Source organism: Capricornis sumatraensis, chromosome 9 (assembly GCF_032405125.1).
Source record: "Capricornis sumatraensis isolate serow.1 chromosome 9, serow.2, whole genome shotgun sequence".
Taxonomy (NCBI): Eukaryota; Metazoa; Chordata; class Mammalia; order Artiodactyla; family Bovidae; genus Capricornis; species Capricornis sumatraensis.
Window position 1 is genome coordinate 31,837,217 of NC_091077.1, and position 15,260 is coordinate 31,852,476.

Below are 15,260 nucleotides of genomic sequence, written 5' to 3' on the forward strand. Positions count from 1 at the left end.
AACTGCAAGAGAATAAATTTCTGTTGATTTAAGCCAATTGGTTTGTAATACTTTGTTATGGCAACTCTGGGAAACCCGGGCTTGCAGGACACCTGCCTCTGTTGCTCCCTCTGTATAGACTCTAGACTAGCTAGAGAGGGGAATGCTTCTCCCTTTTAACAGCAGGAAATGGGCTGCTTCTGCAAGCCAAGAAAATCCCTGTAAAATCTGTCAGTCAAATAAACTTGAGTGCATCTTACCCAGATGTCTCCATTCCAACTCTCTGTCCTTCTCTATCAAAATCCTGATTTTGGTGAGGGCTGCAAATTCAGTCTTCACTGAAATTCTCCCTTTGCAATCAAGTTCTGTGTCTTGTCTACAGCTCAGATTACCCTCAGACTCTAGGACAGGGATTTGCAAGCTTTTTCTATGAAGAACCAGATAAATATTTTAGACATTGTGGGCCATACAGTCTCTGTCACATCTGTCGGCTCCACTGTTGTAGCGTGGATGCAGCGATAGACTATACATAGTGATAAGCAGGTCATGTTCTAATAAAACTTGATTTACAAAAACAATAGTTTGTCTCATTGTGATCAGTGCAGGACCAGTTAGAAAATAGATGGCACACGTAAAAATTAGAATAGTTCTAGAAAAGTTCAATAAAGGGATTATATATGGATATATGTGAAGGGAAGATAGGCGAGATAGTTCATCAACTCTGGAGCTAATCTTAAGAGCAGTGCTGTGCTTAGTTGCTCAGTTCTGTCCACCTCTTTGCGACCCCATCCCCTGTCCATGGGGATTCTCCAGGCAAGAATGCTGGAGTGGGTTGCCATGCCCTCTTCCAGGGGATCTTCCCAACCCAGGGATTGAACTGGAGTCTCTTGTGTTACAGGCAGATTCTTTACTAGCTGAGCCACTAGGGAAGCCCTCAAGAGGAGTACTGGTTACCAGAACCCAGGTGAGATTGTGCTGCTGAGAGAGAACCACCTGGAAAGGAGCAATGACACCTGGTCAAGGGACAAAGCCCATTCAGGAAACCCTGAAGGGAAGAATCCAGGGAAATAAATACATGACCTCACTCACTTCTTTCCCTTGCATCTCTTGCTAGAGCTCTGCACAAGTGTAGCTCCATTTTGCATTCTAAATTGTAAGTATGATTACATCATTCCCTACATCAAATCTTTTACTGATTCTACATTAAACTATAGTCCTGCAAGACACATTCTCCCTTGCTTCTCTGTGACATTTCTTTCTTATTCCCACACCTTTTACACTTCTGAACACTTGATATGCTTCCGTCATTATACACTTCTTTTTAGACACTGGAATGTACCCTTTTTCCTTTCCCTAAGGAGTCTACAGGTTGTCCCCTCTACCTTGAGCACTGTTTTGCCGAGAAGTAATCACAGAGGGTTTGTGGGTAAAAGGTTAACAAAATCTTTCCCATATCTGCATGAGATTGTGACTGCTGATTAGTCTAGTTCTGTTAAGATGTGGAGTGTATGTCTAGGCAATCTCGCTTGTGGAAAAATTACCTCCGACTGGCAAATTAACGTTCTCACTTCCTGGAGTATGGTGACTCTTGTTTCTGGGAATGCCTTTAGTGCATTTGCTACAAGAGATACTGGCTCCTCTGGGACATGAGGCTTTTTAGCAAGGGCATCTTCCATACTCATTTTATGGGAATCTTTAGAGGAAGCTTGGTGTATTCTGATGCCAGGAAGCTGTTGTTCTTATCCTCCGTTCTTCTGAGTGGCATGGCGCTAGTCTTGAAATATGAATGTTTAGTTGAATCCAGGAAGGCCCTTTGTGGTTGCTACGGGGACTAAATAGATTAACATTAGTTTACCTTCTGACCAACCCCTTACTGGTGTTGCTTCCCATAGTCATGCATCTGTGTCTGCCACTCTTCCCTCTGGATCTTTGTCCTCTGGCTAATTTCCACTGTTTTCTTGATTACATTTTAAATGGTTTTCAGAAGCCTTCAGCGGGTCCCGTAATCCCTTTTACTAACCCTATTATAAGAATAAATTATAGTTATCTATTTAGGGTTTTTTTTTTTTTTTAACCCCACTATATTGAAAAATTCTGATTATTAGGAGAATTTCCATCTTTTTCGTTCTTATGTTTCTAGTGTTTAAGATGCACTCAATAATACTGTTAATAAAGTGAATTAGGGACTACAATTTTCTCAAGTCTCCAAACTTTCAGTTCCAAATAATACTTAAGAAACAAAGTTAAGGGAGTTATAATTTGTTTAATGACTTAGTCGCAGTTCATTTAATAGCTTATTTTTTGTCATGCTCCACTACTACTAGAGGCCAGTGAATAATTATTAATTTTGAGCCTTATATTTTTAGAGGTTGAACATGCATCATCTTCAATTTGATTTGACTTAATTGGATTCAATTCCAAGTAAATATATGGAACACCTGATGCTAGAGGAGAAAGTATATGATATGGCTGGATATTAAGGCCTTTGTGGATTCAAAAAATTGGTATAAATGATTTTATTTACAAAGCAGAAATAGAGACAAAAGTACCAAACAAGGGGCTTTCCTGATATCTCAGTTAGTAAAGAATCAGCCTGCAATGCAAGAGACCCAGTTCAATTCCTGGGTTGGGAAGATCTGCTGGAGAAGGGATAGCCCACCCACTCCAGTATTCTTGGGCCTCCCTTTTGGCTCAGCTGGTAAAGAATCTGCCTGCAATGCAGGAGACCTGGGTTTGATCCCTGGGTTGAGAAGATCCCCTTGAGAAGGGAAAGGCTATCCACTCCAGTATTCTGGCCTGGAGAATTATATGGACTGTATAGTCTATGGAGTTACAAAGAGTTGGACATGACTGAATGACTTTCACTATTTTTTCCCACAAGTACAGAACAAACGTATGGATGTCAAGGAGGAAAGGGGGGGTGGGATGAATTGGGAGATTGGGATTGACATAAATATGCTATTGATTGCTGTTGTTGCTTAGTCACTAAGTTGCGTCCAACTCTCTTGCGACTCAACGTACTCTAGACCGTCAGGCTCCTCTGTCCATGGGATTTCCCAGGCCAGAATACTGGAGTCGGTTGCCATTTCTTTCTCCAGAGGATCTTCCCAACCCAGAGATTGAACTTGTGTCTCCTGCATTGGCAGGAGGATCCTTTACCACTGAGCTACTAGGGAGGCCCTATATACTGTTAATACTATGTATAAGACAGATAACTAATGAGAACCTACTATATAGTACAGGGAAATCTATTTAGTGCTCTGTGGGGATCTAAATGAGAAGGATATCCAAAAAAAAAAAAAAAAAAGAGAGGATATGTGTATATGTATAGCTGATCCACTTTGTTCTACAGTAGAACATTGTATAAAGTATAATTTTGTAAAGCAGCTATACTTCAATAATTTTTTTTTAAAAAGATAAAATAGAAGAGCCACATTCAATAATTGAAGTTTGACTGCATTAGCATCTCAAACCAAGTCCAGGTTTATTAGCGACTGCATTGTAGAGAAGGTCAGATTTGACTATGATCTTAAAAGAAGTTGGGGGATGGGAACTCTATGCAGAAAAAACATCATGGGAAGTTCCCAACGGTGAGAGGATATAGTTTCATTTGGAACAAAAGAGGATAGGCAAAACTTCTGTGGCATTTGTTTGCAATATGGACAGTGTATACATTGTATCTTAGGAGAGAATTGATTTAATTGGATCAAAGTTTTGAATCTTCTAGGTCTAAAGAATTTAATGATTGATGCCATCCTTTTGTACTGTAATATGCTGCAGTTTGAAATCTTTTAAAACAATAAGTGCATAAAACATACTTGTGTTGAACTTTATATATGCTTAGAGTAACTATTTTTATGTGCAAGAACCCTGGAATGCCACTTCCACCAAAGATGTGCTTTGCCATTGTTACCTAAGTTATATAACAAAGGGTTCTTTCAGTTTATGGGTTGGATACCAACAATGATTTATGACAATAAATGTATTCTTTTTAAGCTCTGTGCTCTCTCAATATTAGCTCAGGACTAAATATGTTTGAAAGTATTTTCTTTATGAAAGGAGCAGAATCACAGACTTATGCCATAAAATTTTGCTATAATGATTTATTACTTAATTCTGCTATTGTGAATAATTTTATAATTTAAAACAGGATATAGTGATACAGCATTTTAAATTTTATTTTTATTTATTTTTAACACCAAATCATTTTGTATTGGAGTATACTCAATTAGCAATGTTGTGATAGTTTCAGGTGAACAGTGAAGGGATTCAGCCATATGTATTAATGTATCCTTTCTCCCCCAAAGCCCCCTCCCATCCAGGCTGGCACATAACATTGAGCTGAGTTCCATGTACTATATCGTAGGTTTTGTTGGTTATCCATCTTAAATATAGCAGTGTGCAGTGTGTTCCCAAAGCCCCTAACTATGCCTTCCTCCCTGGTAACCACGAGTTCATTTTCTAAGTAAGTTTGTGAGTCTCTTTCTGTTTTGTAACTGAGTTCATTTGTTTCATTTCTTTTTAGATTCCACATATAAGGGATGTCATATTATATTTCTGCTTTGTCTGACTTACCTCACTAAGTATGACACTCTCTAAGTCCATTCATGTTGCTGCAGATTATCTTATTTAATTCTTTTTAATGGCTGAGTATTATTCCATTGTGTACACACACACATACACACACACACACATATACACACACACATCAGATCTTTATCCAGTGATATAGAATTTAAACATAAGCTCAAAACCTTCTCCAATGATCATGAGAAAAGTAGTAGCCACTAATTAGTTATATGTAAGAAGCACTATACCAGTTATTCTAAGTACTTTTTCTCATTGTATCTTCACCAAAGCACTGTAGAAGGAATCAGTACATTCACTTTGACTATTTACAAATTAAAGAGAATATACACACATGTATCTCAAGTTTTACATAATCTGAAGGGATTTAGGGAAAATGTTTCTAATAGTTCCATTTTCAATCAAAATAGGAAGAATATTTAAAAGTTGAATAGTATGGCAATGCTATCTTTAGTGACATGAATTATAGTAGAGAATTTTAGAACCAGAAAGCACCATACGATTTGTCTATTTCACTTATCTGTTTTAAGAATGAAGAAGCTGAGCACTGGAGAGTACTGGCACAGAGTGACAAATTTGGATAGCAACACGCTTGCCTTAAAGGCAGTATTTTTTTTCAAGTATACTATACTCACTTAATACATGCTTTATTTTCCCAAAAATGATCAGTGTTTTAGAATTCAGTAAAATCATGAGATGCTAGTACTTACTCAGTGACAATGCAGTATGGCTTTCCTTTCTATCGAACAGAATAAAACATTACCTTTCAGTAAAGAATTGCCTACCACCAGAACCTTGTGAACTGAAGCTTTGGATGGCTGTGTAGATAGTTTTATTTTTTGGTTGTAGGGAAAAGTGCAATGGCCATTCAGTTGTATTTGTTCAGATTGTTTACTAGGGCCAGTGTAGACAACCACTAACACCATTTGATAATTACCATGGGCTTCCCAGGTGGCTCAGTGGTAAAGAATCCACCTGCCAAGCAGGAGGCTCAGGTTCTATTCGTGGGTTGGGAAGAGCCCCTGGAGCAGAAAATGATGACCCACTCCATTATTCTTGCCTGGAAAATCCCATGGACAGGAGAGCCTGATGGGCTACAGTCCATGGGGTCACAAGAGTTGGACACAACTTGTTGACTAAAGAACAGCAAACTACCATAGTTTAGAATGTTATATGAGTCCTGTAGGAATCTACAAATAAATTCTATTTACAAAAATGTCATAAAAATTTTTGATTTAGCAATCCTATCTTGAGAAATGTATTATATGGAAAAATATGGTACACAGTAAGTACATAAACATATGCTAATTACAGCGTTGCACTTAAGAATAAAACTATCATTCATTGGAGCATTGATAAGTTATAAGAGTTATAAGTTATAAGCTATAACTTATAGCAGTTATAAGAGTTATACAATGAAACATCATACAGTCCTTTAGTAGAATAAAATAGCTCTTTGTGTTAATATGGAGAGGTATTCAAAAGATATTCTCAATGGAAAAATCAATGTGTCTGTGTTTTTATACACAATTCCATATTTGGAAGTAAAAGAAAGTGTATATATAAGTGTAAAATATTAGTAGATAATTAATATGGAATAGGTGTGAGAAAGATTAAGAACAAGTGTACTTACTGGAAGGAGAAATGACAATTTGTGATAGCCTAGAGAAACGCTGGACTGGAAGAAACACAACCTGGAATCAGATTGCTGGGAGAAATATCAATAACCTCAGATATGCAGATGACACCACCCTTATGGCAGAAAGTGAAGAGGAGCTAAAAAGCCTCTTGATGAAAGTGAAAGTGTAGAGTGAAAACGTTGGCTTAAAGCTCAGCATTCAGAAAATGAAGATCATGGCATCCGGCCCCATCACTTCATGGGAAATAGATGGGGAAACAGTGGAAACAGTGTCAGACTTTATTTTTGGGGGGCTCCAAAATCACTGCAGATGGTGACTGCAGCCGTGAAATTAAAAGATGCTTACTCCTTGGAAGAAAAGTTATGACCAACCTAGATAGCATATTCAAAAGCAGAGACATTATTTTGCTGACTAAGGTCCATCTACTCAAGACTAAGGTTTTTCCTGTGGTCATGTATGGATGTGAGAGTTGGACTATGAAGAAGGCTGAGTGCTGAGGAATTGATACTTTTGAACTGTGGTGTTGGAGAAGACTCTTGAGAGTCCCTTGGACTGTAAGGAGATCCAAGCAGTCCATTCTGAAGGAGATCAGCCCTGGGATTTCTTTGGAAGGAATGATGCTAAAGCTGAAACTCCAGTACTTTGGCCACCTCATGCGAAGAGTTGACTAACTGGAAAAATCTCTGATGCTGGGAGGGATTGGGGGCAGGAGGAGAAGGGGACGACCCAGGATGAGACGGCTGGATGGCATCACCGACTCAATGAACGAGAGTCTGAGTGAACTCCAGGAGTTGGTGATGGACAGGGAGGCCTGGCGTGCTGCGATTCATGGGGTCGCAAAGAGTCGGACACGACTGAGAGACTGAACTGAACTGAGAACACAACTGAGCAATTGAGCATGCACACACACATAGAAACAAAATATAGATTCTAGATAATTTCCCAGGAATCTAGGGCTTTTGTATTGTTATAGGTGGGTGTTGCAGAGGCTTTGATTTTAATTACCTTTTAAAATGTTATTCATAGTTAATCAGCATATTTTCTCTTACTACCAGAGATATTTTCTATTACTCTTCTTATAATTTGTCCACCTAAACATGACTTATAGTTAAGAAAATATAGTTAAGAGAATATATTTCAAAATTGAAATGTAAGCATATTCTTGTTTTAAAAACTAAAAACAATACAAATTTCAGTTCAATAACCTTTACAATAATTTCTTGTTGCCTTTGAACATGAATAAATTTCTGTTCAAAAAATCTGTAATGTGTTTTAATAAATAAGAGTTTTGTGGTTCATTTAATTGTAAGCCTAAAGCTAAGTTGTGTATTTATCTTCATGATATAGAAAAATGGTGTTATCAAACTTCTCACTCACTGAATTGATGACATGCACTCATGCATGCCTACTGGAAAAACACTAACCAAAAAAAAAGAATATGGAATTATTTTAGGATAGTGTATGCAGGACACTTTTGAGACTGTCCCACTTCATCCAATAATTGTTTCTGTAACTATAGAGATTAGTCATTTTTACTCAACTAATTTAAAAAAGATCTCACTTTATTCTTCATTCTGCATAAAGTAAGATTGTATTGCTTTGCGTTTAGTAAGTACTCATAGGTCTTCCCTGATGGCTTAGTCGGTAAAGAGTCTGCCTGCAGTGTGGAAGACCAGGTTCAACCCCCAGGTTGGAAAATCCCCGGGAGAAGGAAATGGCAACCCACTCCACTATTCTTGCCTGGAGGATTCCGTGGACAGAGGAACCTGGTGGGGCTCCATGGGGTCACAAAGAGTCAGACACTACTGGATGACTAACACTTCCTTTTCACTTTCAAGTACTCATAAGGTACATGGCATTCATAGTTTAGGTCTCTGTTCATAGTTCATTTATAATCCAACCAGAAGATAGATGACTGGGACAAGCATACTATAAAGATACACTACCTTTCTTTCTCTCTCTAGCAGATAAAAGAGTTCCTTGGGACAAAATCAGTCACAAAGCTTGCAGGAATGTCATTGCTGTGGAATTGACAGTTATTCACATCTTTTGGCTTCGGGATGCTCCCGACTGTTCTCTCTGATCTCTGTTCTGTTCAGTTCAGTTCAGTCGCTCAGTCATGTCCGACTCTTTGCGACCCCATGAATCGCAGCACGCCAGGCCTCCCTGTCCATCACCAACTCCCGGACTTCACTCAGACTCACATCCATCGAGTCCATGATGCCATCCAGCCATCTCATCCTTGGTCGTCCGCTTCTCCTCCTGCTCCTAATCCCTCCCAGCATCAGAGTCTTTTCCAATGAGTCAACTCTTCACATGAGGTGGCCAAAGTGCTGGAGCTTCAGCTTTAGCATCATTCCTTCCAAAGAAATCCCAGGGTTGATCTCCTTCAGAATGGACTGGTTGGATCTCCTTGCAGTCCAAGGGACCATCAAGAGTCTTCTCCAACACCACAGTTCAAAAGCATCAATTCTTTGGCACTCAGCCTTCTTCACAGTCCAACTCTCACATCCATACATGACTACTGGAAAAACCATAGCCTTGACTAGCGGACCTTAGTCAGCAAAATATTGTCTCTGCTTTTGAATATGCTATCTAGGTTGGTCATAACTTTTCTTTCAAGAAGTAAGCGTCTTTTAATTTCATGGCTGAAGTCACCATGTGCAGTGATTTTGGAGCCCCCCAAAATAAAATCTGACACTGTTTCCACTGTTTCCCCATCTATTTCCCATGAAGTGATAGGGCTGGATGCCATGATCTTCATTTTCTGAATGTTGAGCTTTAAGCCAACTTTTTCACTCTCCTCTTTCACTTTCATCAAGAGGCTTTTTAGTTCTTCTTCATCTCTGTATTGGCCCCCAAATCTCCTACATTTTAATCTTCCCAGCCTAATGTTTTGGATTGCAGGGGTGGCATTAAGTTGGAATGTTTGCTGGGGGCCTGTGTTGTTCCCCGATACATTCTAAGTCCCACCACCTGGAAGAGGACTGCCACATATGATTGTGCAGTTTGAACAAGTAGGTATAAGTGAGGGATCTATAGGTGGCCAACATCCTGCCTGTGATTCCTGTGTAGGCTGTGTCCCTTGGAAAAGGGGGTGCTCATTGTACAACAGCGTTGTTCAAGTGTCAGTCTGAGACCAGTGGGGTTGCTAGTTTTTAATTTGTACAAAGGCACTGTATGGCTTAGCACTGATCTTGACTTGGAAGAATTTTAGTTTTGATCCACATTTTAACGATATTTACATTGAGATAGTGATTTTGTACTTCAATCATAGGTCCAAGGGTCCAAATTTTAAAAGTTTGAATTTAGTTCTCATCTATGAGTTGTTCAAGGACAGGGACCTTCTATTCCTTGTTTCTGAATTCCCACAGTGTCTTGGATATTGACTAGCATATTCAACAATAAGTAGTTGATAAGTGAAAGGGTAAATGAATAAATGATTGATTCACTCAGCTACAAATATTACATGTACAGATGGATATTTAGGTGATAGAGAGTGGCACCCCTATAGGATAGTAGCCTGGATTGTTGTGAGTGATTGATAAATGTTTTGCCTTATTTTCTGATGTGTAAAGGAAAGGCCAAAAGAGTTTACTCTAGAAGTGCCGTTAGTTGTTCCAATTATGCAGAGATATGACTCTGTGTATACTTGATCTATATTCCAAGACTTTAGTCCAGAGGTAGCTGAAAATCTGTGATGGAGTCTATTAGAGGTGAAAGAATCCTAGAGGGAGCATGGCATTTCCTGTGGGACACTGGAGATTTGACATCCCCAAGAGCCAGCTCTTTAAGATCCCAGCACACTGACTAGTGTTATAGACTGAATTGTTTTCCCTGCAAATCCATATTTTTAAGTCCTAACCCCCCAATGTGACTATAGTTGGAGATAGATTCTTTCATGAGATAATTAGGTTAAACAAGATCATAAGAATGGAGCCCTAATCTGATAGGCTTGGTGTTCTTGTAAGAAGAAGAGGAAGAGACACCCGGATTGAGCTGCACAGAGAAAAAGCCACATGAGGACCTAGGGAGAAGATGATCATCTGTAAGCCAAGGAGAGAGTTCTCACTAGACACCAACCCTGCTGTTACTTTGATCTTAGAGTTTTAGCCTCTAGAAAAATAGGCTTCCCTGGTGACTCAGTTGGTAAAGAATCTGCCTGCAGTGGAGGAGACCCAGGTTCAGTCCCTGGGTGGGGAAGATCCCCTGGAGAAGGGAACAGCAGCCCACTCCAGTATTCTTGCCTGGAAAATCCCATGGACAGAGGAGCCTGGTGGGCTACAGTCCATGGAATCGCAGAGTCAGACATGACTTAGCCTCTAAACCACCACCACCACTATAAGAAAATAAATTTTTGTTGTTTAAGCCACCCAGTCTTTGGTATTTTGTTGTGGTAGCCCTAGCAGCCTAATACAGACTCATTTAAAGCTGATGATTCAAATAGCAATTAAAAGAGCTATTTTTCTGGTTGGAATTAGACATTTATGGGGTTTTTTTGGTAATCAGATTTTTATTTTTTGGCATATGGAAAAAACTTAAATTTTTAAGGTGAAGCTTACCTTTTAGGATGCATTATTTCCTTTTGACATTGTTTGACTTGCAAATCTTAGCAATTTGATGCAAATAAATTCATACATGGGCCCTTTATGCTTTGGTAAAAGTGTTTTTCATAATCATTCTAAATGAAAAGCTGTTTCATTATTCTTCACATTATGTGCACTCCTTAATATACTATGTGTGTGTGTGTAAATACATTTGTGAACAATTCTTCCATGAACTTGTCTTATCATTTATGAATAACCTCTAAACATTACCTTCCACTTCTTTTAATGAAAGCAGTTAGGAAAACAACTATACATTTTTAAAATTATCTAGTTCTCAGTATTCTCAGCATGTGTCTTACATGATTGCTAGAAAAATTTTAAAACAGCATTCTTAAAAATGATGAATCATTGTAACAGAGGGTATTCTGAAAGCCTTGAAAAGATGATTGTTCTACTAGGTGTGATTTTTGCAGATATCCATAATCATTAGACTCTGTCTCTCGTCACATCCAACAGCTTCAGTTTAGGGCCAACCACAAGCAAGAGCCAGGTCAGGGAGACAGATGTGAAATGATTTTGTCCTCCGAGCATGACATCCCCTGTAAAACCAATGAGTTACAGGATTGGCCTGACTCCTTACTACTTATGTTCATCACTGCACTGTTTATAATAGCCAGGACATGGAAACAACCTAGATGTCCATCAGCAGATGAATGGATAAGAAAGATGTGGTATATATACACAATGGAGTATTACTCAGCCGTTAAAAAGAATACATTTGAATCAGTTCTGAGGAGATGGATGAAACTGGAGCCGATTATACAGAGTGAAGTAAGCCAGAAAGAAAAACACCAATACAGTATACTAGCACATATATATGGAATTTAGAAAGATAGCAATGACGACCCTGTATGCAAGACAGCAAAAAAGACACAGATGTGTATAACAGACTTTTGGACTCAGAGGGAGAGGGAGAGGGTGGGATGATTTGGGAGAATGGCATTGTAACATGTATACTATCATGTAAGAATCGAATCACCAGTCTATGTCCGACGCAGGATACAGCATGCTTGGGGCTGGTGCACGGTGATGACCCAAAGAGATGTTATGGGAAGGGAGGTGGGACGGGGGTTCATGTTTGGGAACGCATGTACACCCGTGGTGGATTCATGTCAATGTATGGCAAAACCAATACAGTATTGTAAAGTAAAATAAAGTAAAAATAAAAATTAAAAAAAAAATTAAAAAAAAAAAGTAGTAGGGATCTACTGTGATTCTAATGGTCTGGGACCATTACTTGTTTCAGGAAAGAGAGCTAAAAATGTAATAGCCTGATATAGAATATACAGGAAAAGATCCCTTAGAAAGTTGTGAGGGTCAAAAGTGGTAACTCGTTATTGAAATTTTAATCTTTGATGATGCTTAAATAAAAAATAATATAACTGATTTAGAGCAAGAGTTGAAATAAAATTTTTTACTTCGAGGAGAAGATGAGTTGAATGACTGCTGTGAGAGTGGCAGATATGGATGTTATATATATTTTTGATTGCCACTATAATTTTTCCATTTTTTATTTTAAAAAATTAGAGGTAATGATATATCTGGGATGAATAAAGTTTTCCAAGTCTTTTATACTTTTGTCTGTTTCTATCTACAATTTAATCCCTTTCTACTGAATCAAAAGAATATTCTTGCCTAACTGAAATAAAAGTTATTCTTCATCAGATTTGGTTTACTAATACTTTACCAGGGGATTTCATAAATTTCATTTCCAAATAGTATAATTTAATATTTAACTATTATTCAATATGTAGAAATTACTTGTGAAGACAATTATAAATAGTGCAAAAAGTTCAAGTTGTTTTCTTACAATGTTAAAAATGGCCCAGCTTGAAAGATATAACTTACTCCATATGAAAGAATACAGTATATTTAAATGTGCTTATTGGAACCTTTAGTGCAGGAGGTGCAGATAACTGAATTGGTCATATTGATATAGAATATTTGAATCAATGCTCACAGATAATGGCTGTTGGTTAAGCAAAGTTGAAGTTTAGAGGATGTATTTCCAAGAAACTTTCAACACAATATGTGAAACACAACTTTCACCCCAGATGATCCCTAGCTCCTGTTATCCACAGTTTTGTATAATACCCTTCCCTTGAGTGTGAGCTGGACTACTTACTGCCTTGCTAATGAACTGAATATGGTAAGTGATATGGGATGTGACTTTCAAAGCTGGATGGAAAAAAGACTATGAATTTTAGTTTGGTTTTTCTCTCCTGCTCTTTCTTGGATCATTTACTCTATGTAGAAACAAATTGGTATGTTGTGAGGCAGACCTGTGGGAAGGGACAAGTGAGCGAGCTTGGGTGTAGCTGTTCCAGGGCCTGCCAACCCCCACCTGATGCACCTTGGAAGGCCGTCCTCTCTCATGCTAGTCGTGTGATAAGAGCTTGACCCCAGGCAGCAGCTTGACTGCAATTTCATAAAGACTGAGCCAGAGGCACCAAGCTGTGTTGCACCTGGAGTCGATCCACAGGAACTGGAAGGTAATAAATGTTTGTTATTTTCAGCTGTTAATTTTGTTACATAGAAATAGATAACCAGTACACCATGTTTATTAATTCATTAACTAATATTAGCTTATTAAGCCATCTGTCACCTTCTTATTTTAATTGATACAATTTCAAATGCTGTCTTACTAAAGACAGCTTGAGTTGAATAATGCAGATATTTGGCATAGCATTTGAATTGATTTATATTACATGTTGCTGGTATTTTTAAGAGAACTTATGTTTATAAGGGAAAACCTTATATTTACTGGAGTGTATTTGATTCCTAAATTTCAGAAATGCTTACATCCGGGGAAGGCAAGGTGAAAAATTTAGAAACAGAAATTATAAAATAATAAGATTAAATCCATTTGCTTTAAAAGACTATTTGTCTTTTGATCTATCAGATCACCTTTTAAAGTCTTTATCGAAAATATTAATTTTGTGTTGCTATTTCTAACATAGTTTTGAAAATGTTTATATCCGGTATATGATTTTTCTGGCCCTCCCTCATAACTTGCTTCACTGGATCTATGCCTACTGCTTCTAAGGATAAATAAATACAAAATGATAGAAATCTATTTCCAAGTACGTTCTATTAAGGTCCTAGGTTACAGAATAATGAATATTTTACATGGGAATACACTGTCTTCTAACAAATTATAGAGTACATAAAATATTCATAGTATTTCTGAATGTATATTGGTATAACAAAAGATATCAACTGATTATGATAGTTTCCACAGATGATCTCAAAGTACGTTTTTAGAGTCAAATTCCTATTTCTGATGCAGTTTCTAAATAGGGCAGTTGCTATTATCTTTATGAAAAATACACCTGAATTTTAAGCTTCTGTCAATAAAACAGAGAGGAGTAGAGTGAGAAGGATCCCATGACATGCGCACATGCTTGACACCCAGAATCCAAACCTTAAATCATAATGATAGTTTAGCTGGATCCAACAGTCACTCTCCTCCTAACAGATAATTACTGTGTTTTTCCAGTGGCTGCCAGTACCCTCTGGTTAGGTCTTCATTTCTAAAAGTGAAGCAAATGCATAATTTCATTGAAATAGGAGTCAAAATATAAATTAAGGAATTTAGACAAAACCTTTGACCATGGAATGCAGGTCTTTTAGGAACAAAGAGTAGACAAAGCAAATGTGCTTGGCTTTTCTGGTTTAAGCCCACCCTGAATTATCGGTTATGTAGGCTGGTCTGGAAGCCAGTTTCTAGCAGCTGTCTATGGTTGTCTAGAAACTGGCTCAGCCGCTGCCTCTGCTTGCTCGCATGCATGCTAAGTCACTTCAGTTGTGTCCTACTCTTTGCATTCCTGTTGACCGCCAGACTCCTCATCCATGGGACTCTCCAGGCAAGAATACTGGAATGGGTTGCCATTCCCTTCTCCATGGGATCTTCACAACCTGGGGGTCAAACCCAGGTCTCCCACAGTATAGGCAGATTCTTTACCATCTGAGCCACCGGGGAAGTCCATGCTGCCTCTGCTTGGTGACTGTCATAAAGTGACCTTCGCTACAAAGTATACATTAAGAAGTCTGTCACTTGCTTTTTATCTGTCTTACTTTGTTTGTAGTGTTGATATTAGGCGAAATCTCATACCCACAGTCCAGTGTAATCCTAGGCTTTTAGCTTGCAACAAAGCACTGAAATGTCACACTTCATGAGAAAGAAAGCATCATGCAGAGTGTGAGCATTTCCACTCCTTTGGAAAAACATCTTCCTAACCAGGATAATCAGGTTTTGCTGTGACACCTGCTATCTTACAGGAGCATGGGAAGACTCTGAAATGAATTCTTCTTCTCTCTCAGTGCACTAAATGATCTGTTGGAGGAATCTGTCTTGAAGAAACAGCTAAATAAGTCATAAATCTCTTGATATAACATGAAACGAAATGTAACAGTGATAATGCACTGTATTAAATCATTGCTTTCT